Below are 11773 nucleotides of genomic sequence, written 5' to 3'. Positions count from 1 at the left end.
CAAAGAGGAAATAAAATAAATAAAAATTAAAAATTCCTCTACACTTAAATGCACATATTTCTAAATGGGATTCCATTTAATTCCTTTCCTATTTTCTCAATGGTGAATCTTTATTTCACATGGATCACTCTTTCTCCACCATTGATTAAATCTTTTTGCCTTTTAATCTTGATCATCCAATCTTCGTTATAAGGGAGATCCCTCTCCTCATTTTACATACACACACACACACTCTATGCTATTGTTATGTTGCAGGTTTGGACAATTATTTTTGAAGGAGTTTGAATAATAAAGATTTTTGTGGAGAACTTCAATTTTCTAGCCTTCTTCTCTCATTTTTCCATGGCTTCCATCATCATTTTTAATCCTTGCATTTTCATATTATCTTAGATCCATGTTTGCTTTCATAGATTAGGTCTTTCATTTTTATTTCCTTTCATAGATTAGATTTCCTTTCATGCATTGCTTTGCATTGTTATCATATAGATTAGTTTTCATCTCCATTTGCATTCATATTTTGATCCTTGAATCTCTCATTTTATGGTGTACTTGCATGGGTACAAACTAGGTCAAACTGAGGGCCTTCATTTCAAACCCTTGCACTCCATAAATAGAGAGCTATGAGCTGCCATTAAAGACATCATTCTTGAGAAATCTTGGATATAATGACTTATATAAGTGTGATCACATTTTAAGCATACAATCTTTGGCACCCACCATGGGGCAACCCACCTTTACTTGGTGGTTTTGGAAATTTTTAGATCGAACTCCCTTGTATAGATTTATTTAGAGATAGAAACCCTAGATCTTAATGATTTGATCATGTCTCCCAAACAACTTGGTTTTTTGATTTGAATTGTTTTTTCGCAAGTTGGGGACACATGAGAGAAGCTTCAGTGAAATTTTTAGATTTTTTGAAGGTATTTTCAATTTTTTATAATTTTTTCTTGATTTTCATAAAAAGTCATTTTAGGGTACAAATTAGCAATTTTTTTGAAAAAGTCTACATTTTTGGAAAGGCCTTTGAATTCTAAATAGGGTTGGTTCTTTGTTTTTTTATTTTAGAGATCATATTAGGGCTCAATAATTTGATTTGCAAAAATTGATCTATTTTGACAAAATGCCTCCCTAGGGCTCTTTGATTTTTGAGAGGGGTCTCTATTCTACATTTAGGGTTTTGGATCCAAATTTATAGTATATAGGTCCAATATTGTTGACTAGGTTGAAAATCATGATTAAATTGCACTTTATTTGTACAAATTCCAATGCATGATATGAGTTGTCATTTTTCATGGAATCAAATAGTTCAATTTATTTTCATATGAATTTTCCTATTTCATCATGATTTCATACCCTTGATTGAAGTTTGTGAAGGTAATTTGGAGGTCTAAAGAGCAAAAAATGGAAATAATTGGAACGCGTGAAATCAACGTGCACACATTTCAAACCCTCTCATTTGAATTATAAAAAGTGATCATTGTGTTCTTTCTCATTGTAATTTTTTTTTTCTTTTGTCAAATTGTTTGGTGTGTCTTCCCAATATTCAAAAAAAGGGCTTAAAATGAATCAATCACATTTGGATTTGAGCTTAAAATAAGAAACCCCTTGTCTTTTAATCCCCAAGATTTTCTTATTGATGTTTTCTTCTTGCATCCTTGTTAAGGAGTTTGAGGGGAACCTAAATAAGGGATCTTGATTTTTTTTTTAAAGTGGGCTACCTAGAGAAGTGATCACTCTAGGGGATGACCTCAACTCCCGTGTGCTGGCAGAGTATAAATAGCGTGACTTGAATCTAAAGACAAATCTCTTGGAAGTAGCAATATTGTCAATCTTGGCTAAGCCCCAAAGGACTTTATACTTTGGGAAGTGAAGGTGGAGATTGGGTTACCATTTCCTCCTGACTATTTGGTAGTATTCTCTATCATCTATGGATTTGGGCATCACATACCTTGCGTATATCGATGAAATCCCCTAGTTGAGCTTGTGCATCCTTATAGAAACTTGAATAGGTTGTTGGTGTGTTTGATGTGCTTGAATATTTAGAAACTTCCCCACTTTGAACAAAAGGGGACACATCCATCAAATTGAACTTAAGGATTCTTTCCTTTTATATGCTTTCAAAACCACAATGGGCTTCAAACCCTATGCTACCAAATCTCAATCAAGTCTAGATGATTATCAATTCTCCCTTGCCATTAAAAAATATCTAGACTTACCTGCTAGTTTCTCTTTTTAAAGGTTTATATCTTCTACTCCAAGACATCAATTGTCTTCATTTTATAGATCCAAAGACCTCTTGAGAGAGGAAGTGAGTAATAACTCCTTTGAGAATATGTCAATATTTCATGATGGGCCTATCTTTGATTGAGATGAGAATGAAAAAAATAGTCCTAGATATACTTTTGAGAGAACTCTTACTCCTTTTGGATTTTCATATGACATGGTGCTTGAGACCTTAGTTGTAAAAAAGATCATTACTTTACCATACAAATTTTCTACACCTTATGAACCTGAGGTAAAACCTTATTGGTTAAGAGATGATCATTATTATGGCTACCATACATGAAAAGGTCATAAAACTGATGATTGTATTGCATTTAAACATATAATTCAAGATCTTATTGATGATGGAATCATTAACATTGAAATTTTTAAAGACCTATGTAATGAAGATGCTTCTCTTGAGAAAGATCATGTTGATGAACCTATGTCTAGTGATGATTTCCTTGATACCTCCATTTCTTCCAATACTTATTCATCTCCCAAAACTGGAAAGCTATCTAACATTCCTCCATCAAACAAAGGTCCTAATGCTTTTCATGCAATTCCCTATAGTTATCCTCAAGAGCTACCTCTTAAAGAAATCCAACCTAATCTACACTTGGCTATTTTTTATGCTTCTAAGACTAAACATCCTCAACCTTTATGCAATCTTATGTCTACTATGCCCACTTCAACTAATCCTTCATTACCCCTTCAAGATCTTATCATGCAAACCTCATATACTCCCTTGTCCTTAGAAGTGGATCCACATTAAGAGGACTCTCAAAAAAATAAAAATAAAAATGTCAAGAAAGATCAAGATGTCATCCCTCCATATCTTATATCTTATCCACCTCCTAAGTATGATCAAGAAACTACTTCCACTATTTCCCTTGAGCTTACTAAAAATTGTAAACAAATTTCTACGCCTATTTTGTCCAAAGAAACTTGTCAAGATCAAAGAATCCCTTCTTGTTCTACTTCTCCATATTCACTTTAAAACTATGCTCAAGCTTCAAATACTCCTATTAATGACATTAGTCACGTTGCTCACTCTAAAGATTCTAATATCCCTATTCACTATCCCTTCACATCTCCTAAATCTATCCTTGGTCCTTCTCTGTCAAAGATAAAGCCTTCAAACCTTCTATCTATATTGGGACCTTATTTTCCTCCACATCCTACTTTCACTCCTATCTCATCTCCTAGCTCTCTCCTATCATACCTCGAGATCAAGAAAGACACTCATCCTAGATGAAATCTCATTCATCTATCCATATGAACCAGTCATATAATCCTTATTCATCCAGAAATCTGAAGTCTTTTGGAAGCAATTTTGATGATCAATTTTTAAAAAAAAACATAAGAATCCATTGAAAAATGAATATCACTATGTCCCATCTAATAGAAATGTGAATAAAAAGAATGAAAATTATTCAAGAGACCACAAAGGTCTACTACCCAAAGAGCTAAATCAAAGAAAATATGGGTTCCTAAATACATCATTGAAGAAATGCATTCTAAAGCATCCAAAGGAAAAGAAAAATCTAAAGCTATATAGATTCCCAAGTCTCTTTTTAAAGACTTGAATATTGAAAATACTTCTTCCAAAGGCTTCCACTCCATCTTCTTCTAAAAATCTTCCTAAGAAACCTCTAAAGACTTCCACTTCATCTCATTCCAAAATTATCTTACTTCCTCATACATCTAAACCTCAAACTATTTCCTCCGTGATTACTTCATCATTTCACAACCCTTCAAATTGTGTGTCAATATTGATCTCGCCTACTTTCTCACCTATCCTTATGCAATATTTTCAAGCCTACACTTAACACTATAAGATTTCCACAATACATTTAGAATGAGAGCAATGTTTCTAGATTAGATTGTGTGAGTGTTCAGAAAACTCACGCAATCTAATCTAGAAACATTGTTCTCAAGCCTACACTTACTTGCTATCCATATTCCTTATATATTTTCAAAGCATAAAACCCTTTCCTCCATATACATTGTGTACCATCTCCCTTCCATCGTCCTTTCCCTATCAACATCTTTGAGCATATCATTTCAATTCCTTTGGATGCCATGGTTTAAACTTTCAAGGAGAATTATCTAAAAAGCTTGACTTCTTCCAAAAAAAAGAAAAAAAAAAAGAAAAAAAAGAAAAAAATGAAAATGTGCCTTGGTGAAAACCTAGTAAGTAGGTTCCTTGGTAGCAAAAGTAAAGAGAAATAAAATTGTCCTATGGTGAAAACCACTCCCCTATGGCGCCTTGGATAAGTATCGTGATGAAAACCTGACAATCAAGAATCATTTATAGTTCCTCTACATCTTTCCTCCATTCTGTCTTCTCTCTTTGATCTTGACAATGTTGACCTATACACAAAAAAATGGCTATCTTGTGAGCTATCTTATGATGATCTTTTTTTCATTCCTTTCATGTTTAGCCTTCATATCTATTTTTCTCCATTCATTCTAGTATTTCGCTATCCTTTTCCCATTTATCCCTTTGGTCTTGATCTAATAAAAAAGATAAAAATATGATGCCATGAAGCCTCTTGACATGTCTCCTCTTTTGGATTGCATCTTTCCCACTTTTACATTATGCTTTCATGAATTATCATATGTTGACCTTTTATTTCTTGTGCAAATGTGCTTTACATGAAAATTTTTCCCTAGCTTGGGTACTATTGAGGAGTTTTCCCTTGAGGATTTCTTCCCTTTATTCTCCTTCATTCTCTTGTTTTTGATTTCTTCCACCAGCATGTTAATCACTCTTGTCCTCCACCTTGCTAGACATTGGGACTGCATGATGTGATCTTGCTTGAGAGTTTGATGCCCATTCTTTCTGGGGGCATTGTATATTATATGTATATATTTATTGATCCTGAAAAATACAAAAAAATCATATATTTTAAAAATCCATAAAAAATGATATATTGTGAAAATTCTAAAAAATTGGAAAATATCATGAAAAAATGATCATCTTAGTAATAAGCACTTTGATGTATCACCAAAAAATTTATATATTCTAAAAGTACAAAAAAGAAAATTCAAAAATTTTAAAATAAAAAAAATTTCAAAAAATTTCAAAAAATAAAAATCCAAGTGGTGAAAACTTGGAAATGACCACTACTTGAGGCCTTTGTACCCCTGTTTCTTAGCACACATCCTCAATACTTAGCCTTTCTCCATCATGCCTTGTCCTTGTTGCCTTGGCTTGAAATTGGTCTTTGTCTAGGGGGCATAACTATGTTAGCTTCAGTCTCTTGGACGCATTAGTCTTTAGGACACCTTGCAAACAGTGTTTTCCAACACCACACTAACTATATTTTTCAATACAACCACTGACATCGAGTGCTTTATAACACTTATTGGTTTGGTCTTACCTAGGTTTTTCATATAATCTTACCTATTTGCAAGCATTTGATCCTTATCCTCAGAACTTGATATCAGTTAACACACTTAAATTTTTGAACATAAACACTTAATGTTTGAGCTATGTCATGATCTTTTATGTGTTGACTATTATTGATTTTCATTGAGTGTCATTGTTCCTAAATCTCTCTAGGATGCATAGCTAGATGACTTGGGGTATGAGGCATATGTTTTATTTGCTACATTAAATTGGGTAAGCTAACATCAAAGTCATCTTGACCTTTATGTCTTTGATGCTTATGTTAGAATCTTTCCACATTCCAATCCAATATAAATCACATTCATATCTTCATAGTTACGCTTGTGACTATTGATGATTGTGTGATTTTTCAATGTCCATTAATAATGGCTCAATGATGAAAACAAGTTCCTTTTCAATCTCTAATAAATGATGAACACAAAATATTATGTTATAGTTGTTCTGTTTCAAGTACACCTTTGCATTTTCATGTAGCTTGCATTGTTAGGCTTCATGTTAGTTTTCTATTTTTAGGCTATATTATGAGTTTGAGAGGGTTTTCCTTTCATCTTTCTTGTGGACTTTTAATCAACTATTGTCACATTTTGATCTTCATTTCCTTACCTTCTTTTGTGATCTCAATCAATTTTTTTCATCTTAAATAGTTGATTAATTTTGGAGAATTCTCTTTCTTAGGAAAATTCTCTTTCTTCTTTCCATTTCTTTTCATATCTTCCAAATTTCTATCCTCCATTCACTTTCACCCCACATCTTTTCTCCTGATTCAACCTTTGGGGCATAATATTTCATGCTTGACAATATACTTTGGTCTTGTGATTCTTATATCTTTCATCTTACATCAAGAACCTTATCTTTAGTTTAATTTGATCTCTTTTTTTTCAATTTATTGTTTCTCCTCTATCTCATTTCGATTTTGACCACGAGGGGCTAATACTTATCAAACTTCACTCCTTGATTCAATTTTATCCTTGACTATTTCAAGTCAAAATTTATTTGTATTCTTTGTCCTAATGTGTTCCCAAATTGACCACACATCTAGGTTGTTTTGTGATCCCGAATTGATCTAACACTTCAATTTCTTTCTTTGACTACATGTGTTCCCAAATCGATCACACATTAGTCAAAGAGGGGTAAATGTATGCACCCTAAAATGGTCACCCAAACTATGGGTCCCCATTTATCAATTTATCAATTTCCTGAATCAATCGTTTGCAATATTTTATTCAATCAATTCAAATTTTTTTCCTTGATAAAACTTGATTATTTCAATATTTTCTAAGGTTGATCATTTTATCCTAAGTCTTTTTTAATTAAAAGAAAATCTCCCTTTTTATTAAATAAAATAAGTACCCATTTAACTAAAAGAAAACCTCTCTTTTAAAAAAATTATTTGTCCATATTTAATTAATTAAGAGAAAAACCCCTCTTTTAATTTAATTAAATGTTTTTTATTTAATTAAAAGAACTTACTCCCATTTAATTAAATAAATCCCAACATAAAGAGGAAATAAAATAAATAAAAATTAAAAATTTCTCTACACTTAAATGCATATATTTCTAAGTGGGATTCCATTTAATTTCTTTCCTATTTTCTCATTTGCAAATCTTTATTTCACATGGATCATTCTTTCTCCACCCTTGATTAAACATTTTTGCCTTTTAATCTTGATAATTCAATCATGTTTCATCCTTGCATTTTCATATTATCTTAGACCATGTTTACTTTCATAGACCAGGTCTTGCATTATTATTTCATTTCATAGATTAGATTTCCTTTTGTGTATTGCTTTACATTGTTATCATATAGATTAATTTTCATCTCCATTTGCATTCATATTTTGATCCTTGAATCTCTCATTTTATGGTGTACTTGCATGGGCACAAACTAGGTCAAACTGAGGGCCTTCATTATAAATCCTTGCACTCCATGAATAGTGGGCTATGAGCTGCCATTCGAATCCTCATTCTTGAGAAATCTTAGATATAATGACTCATAGAAGTGTGCTCATATTTTAAGTATACAATTATGATTTGAGAATTATATCTAATCTTTCTTTTTTAACATTCTAGAATTTTCTTGCTCTATGATTTGGATTGATACTCAAAAGTTGCTTACATCTTAGTGAGACACGTGAGTGATGTTAATCCATATGGTGTTGATTCATGTGTGTGAATATTTCAAGTGTACACATCGAAAAATTATTAAACAATTATCGAAGCCCTTAGTCTATTTATTGACGAAGTTCAAAAAAATTACCATTTAAACTCAAAAATTCTAATTGTGTAAATAAATAAATATAATTTTTAAATATATATACTGCTTAAATAATTTTACTATACAATCTTATGTTATTTAATATCAAATTAAATATAATAATATTCTCTTATTCTATACTATAATAATGACATATTTGGACAAGCTTAAAAGACTTGCAGAATCATACATCATCCTTTCCATGTTTGCCATATCTATATTGTTGCCTTTCTGCAATAGAATTTTTTTTCCTTTCTTATAATAGAAAAGATTAAAAGGGGCTCATCATTTATGTGATAGCTATGATAGTTTCAACATTGGTATAAGTTAAATAGAAATAGATCTAGAAGAATACCTTGGCCTTCTGGGTTGTTGGACAATATACTTTTGTAGAATGTGTGTATTGTAGAAGTTTGGGATCACCATTTCTGTGTTTACATCTCTCATCAATATTTGTAGGGGATGGGTATGCTTCGTGATTATGAAGCAAGAGCGATGTGGAGTGATGCCTGAGCTCCATGGAAGTGAATGTGGTAGTGGGATTCACGAGCAATTCCCTGCAAGGAAAGATCATCATCTCGTACAACCACCATTCCAAACAGACTGAAACAAAAAATTGGGATTGCTAGCCCAAGCAACGACCACCACCCTTTCAACGACTCCTCCCCATGATTTCATTTATATTCTTGATGGCACAAGTATCCCAGTCATGAAAAACAATGATGAGCTTCATCGAGATGGCTGCAATGGTTACACCTTTGATGCTATGGATTGAAGTAGATGGCGAAGATGAGGTTTATTAAGATGTGTAGTGTGACAGACTCCCCATTATGACAACCATTGTGGCACAAATTGTGAGGTGTAGGATGAGGTTTCGTCATTAATAAATATTCATCTCTTCTTTCAACAATAACTATTTGTTGTCTATTTTAGACGTTGAGACACAACACACCATTGTCACATTTACATTTGATTGGATGTTCATGACAGACTTTTATGGCATCAATTTTAACCTTGTACAAGGGAATTTGTCTTATATGAGTTTGATATCATACTATGTATTTTTAGTTGCAGTAATGCATAGTTAAATGGTTTCTTGTGAGAAACATGAAAGATCATGCATTAAAGAAATGGTCTCTTTTTAAGATTATGGTAGGGTGAGTTCGACTAGGGATGAGTCAAGTTACCTTTGCCAGTCTAGGCTGGGTTGAGTCTCTTTACTATGATTTGAATTATCTTGATAAAAGTTATCTTGATGATAACTACCCTCGCTTATCACACATTCTTGGGTCATTAGACTATAAATTTTTTAAAAAATTTGTGAAAGGCTGATTCTTTTATTAAATGCCACATTCATGAATTTCAAAATAAGCTTTGAGTTTGGGAGGTGGAATGTTGGCACATGTATAAAGACAAATAAAACATGGGGTATAGAAATTCAAAATGTGATGTAACATGAAATCCAACATTTTAAAACAAACTCCTCTATAAACCAAAACAACTGTGATGAGGCTTTATGGTTTTTTCAAGAAATGTCTAAGAAAAATGTGGTTTGATAGAATGCAATAATTTGTGGATATGTACAAAATAAAATTAATAAAAAATTTCCTAGATACTTATGTGGAAATGTAAATAGGAAGTGTAAAGCTAGACTTGGTAACCATTTCCTACATCTTCATAGCTTGTGCTAGAATTGGACGATAAAAGTACAAAGTTGTGTCACCTTTTAGGTTGACTTATAGAATGACTAAGTTTGAGGATTTTTATCTAAAAAAATATTTTTTTGAACTATATTATCTAGAAAAATTCATTAAAGGGAAGATATATAAGTTCTAACACTTTTCCAATAGATTTTTTTTATTAAATGCATGTTTTATACTAGTTTGTGTCCAATTAATAAATAAATAAAATTATTTTAGAAAAGTGACATTTCAATAACTCTTACTATTTTTAATGATATTTTTTAGTAACATATAAATATCATTTTATAGAGATCAAAGTCAAGAATATTCTCATGTGGATTTTATAGAGTTTTAATTAGATATAATATACTGTAATTGAAAATTACTACAAGTATGTATTTTAACAATGGAGAAGATGTTGATATTGAGAAAGGAAAAAATAGTAAGTCAGAGAAAATAAATTAAAAAGCATATCACATTTTAGAGGAGGGAGTCCTCTTCAAGAATGCATAATTTTTCTTTTGGTTAGAATACATTTATTTTAAAAAATATGGTGGGAGATGAAAACCATCAATTTCAGGTTAGTTGAAATTTGAATTGTTATAGAAGAGAAAATATAGGTCAAAACCCAACTTTTATTTTTCATTGATCTAGCTATATATGACATTTATAACATAATTTGAGATCCAAGGGTAAAACATATATTTTTAGATAGTTTGTGGTGGGAACTAGATCCCTAATTTTTAGTGTTTCTGAGTAACTAAAAAATGTTTTAAAAAAATTAGGTATCAATTCTTATTTCAAATATTTGTTAAAAATAATAATCCTAAACTTCATCCATTTCTACACATTTTATTAGTTTATTTCATTTTTAAAATATAAATAGTTATACCACTTTTATTGTTAGAATTCTTTAGAATAACTAGGAGGGGGGGTGAATCAGTTATTCAAGGTCCAAAAATGCCTTTCTAATACTTTTATACCCTTTTCCTCTGTTCAAACTTAAAACAGTCATATAAGCAAATTACTGTAAATCAACATGCAAAGATAAAGCATTCAAGATCAACACATAACACAATGATTTACGTAGAAACCCAATTTGGGAAAAACCACCAATAACATGCTACTTGATTCTCACTCTTCTGAAGTGATGCCCTGTTATGAGCTTGCCTTGTTAAAGGCTTACAACACACTGTTAAATGTGACCTTGTTAGAGGATTTCACCAAACTGTTAGGAATGGGCCTGGTTAAAGGTCTTTAGAACATCCACTTGGAATGTCACCCTGTTAAAGGATTTATCAAATGGCTATTAAACCAACCTAAGTCCATAGGATTTGTCTTACTGTTACAATTGCTAGAAAGTAACGATAATGGTCTTTTGATCTGATATAACTTACAACATACTTTGCAGATTTCAGATCACTAGTGCAATCCTTATGCTTGGCTTCAATCACTTCAGCTCTGACTTGCTTTTTCACCCTCTCAAGCTTCGTCTCCTTGAGTCTTCATACTCATTCTACCAATACAATCACCCTTGTGGTCATTTATCCAAACAAAGTTCTTTTGCTAACTTATGCTTAACACAATCTTCAGCATTTCATGCTTTATGCTTTGACCACGGCTCTCTCTCTCACTATTTCATTCTCTTCCACTCCTCTACTTATTTTTTATTAACTCATGTCTTCTTATATACAAGTCTGATTTACCTTTTCCGCTTGATTCTCCTTCTCTAATTTTAGGGTTTCAAGATGGATTAGGTAGGATACAATGTATCTACCCCATATCATGTTTCCTTCGCCAATTGTATCTTGAAAATGTTCTACATGGTGTTCTGTGCCACCAGCTCATCATGCTTATCTTCCTTTTGATTCACATATTTGATCTGGCGAATCTTTGATTTTCTAAATAATGCAACAACTCGGCTTTATTTAGTTACTAGTGCTCAACAACTCTGTGTCTTGCTCGGCACTTGATTTTACTCGGCACTTGGTTTTTCTATGTTACAATGTGCTCATTCTCTGTATCTTATAGTATGTATCAAATACACTTTTTCATCAATGGCTTAGCTGATCCTTGTACTTCATTACAACATCATAACTTCAACCTTTCTCTAGGTGTTCTAGTTACATCTTATTGATTGCTACCGCCTTGACAATT

This window comes from Cupressus sempervirens, chromosome 7 (genome assembly GCF_028749045.1).
Source record: "Cupressus sempervirens isolate cs-2001-9-10 chromosome 7, ASM2874904v1, whole genome shotgun sequence".
Lineage (NCBI taxonomy): Eukaryota > Viridiplantae > Streptophyta > Pinopsida > Cupressales > Cupressaceae > Cupressus > Cupressus sempervirens.
The sequence above is the reverse complement of the archived record's forward strand: the minus strand, read 5'-3'. Positions refer to the sequence as shown.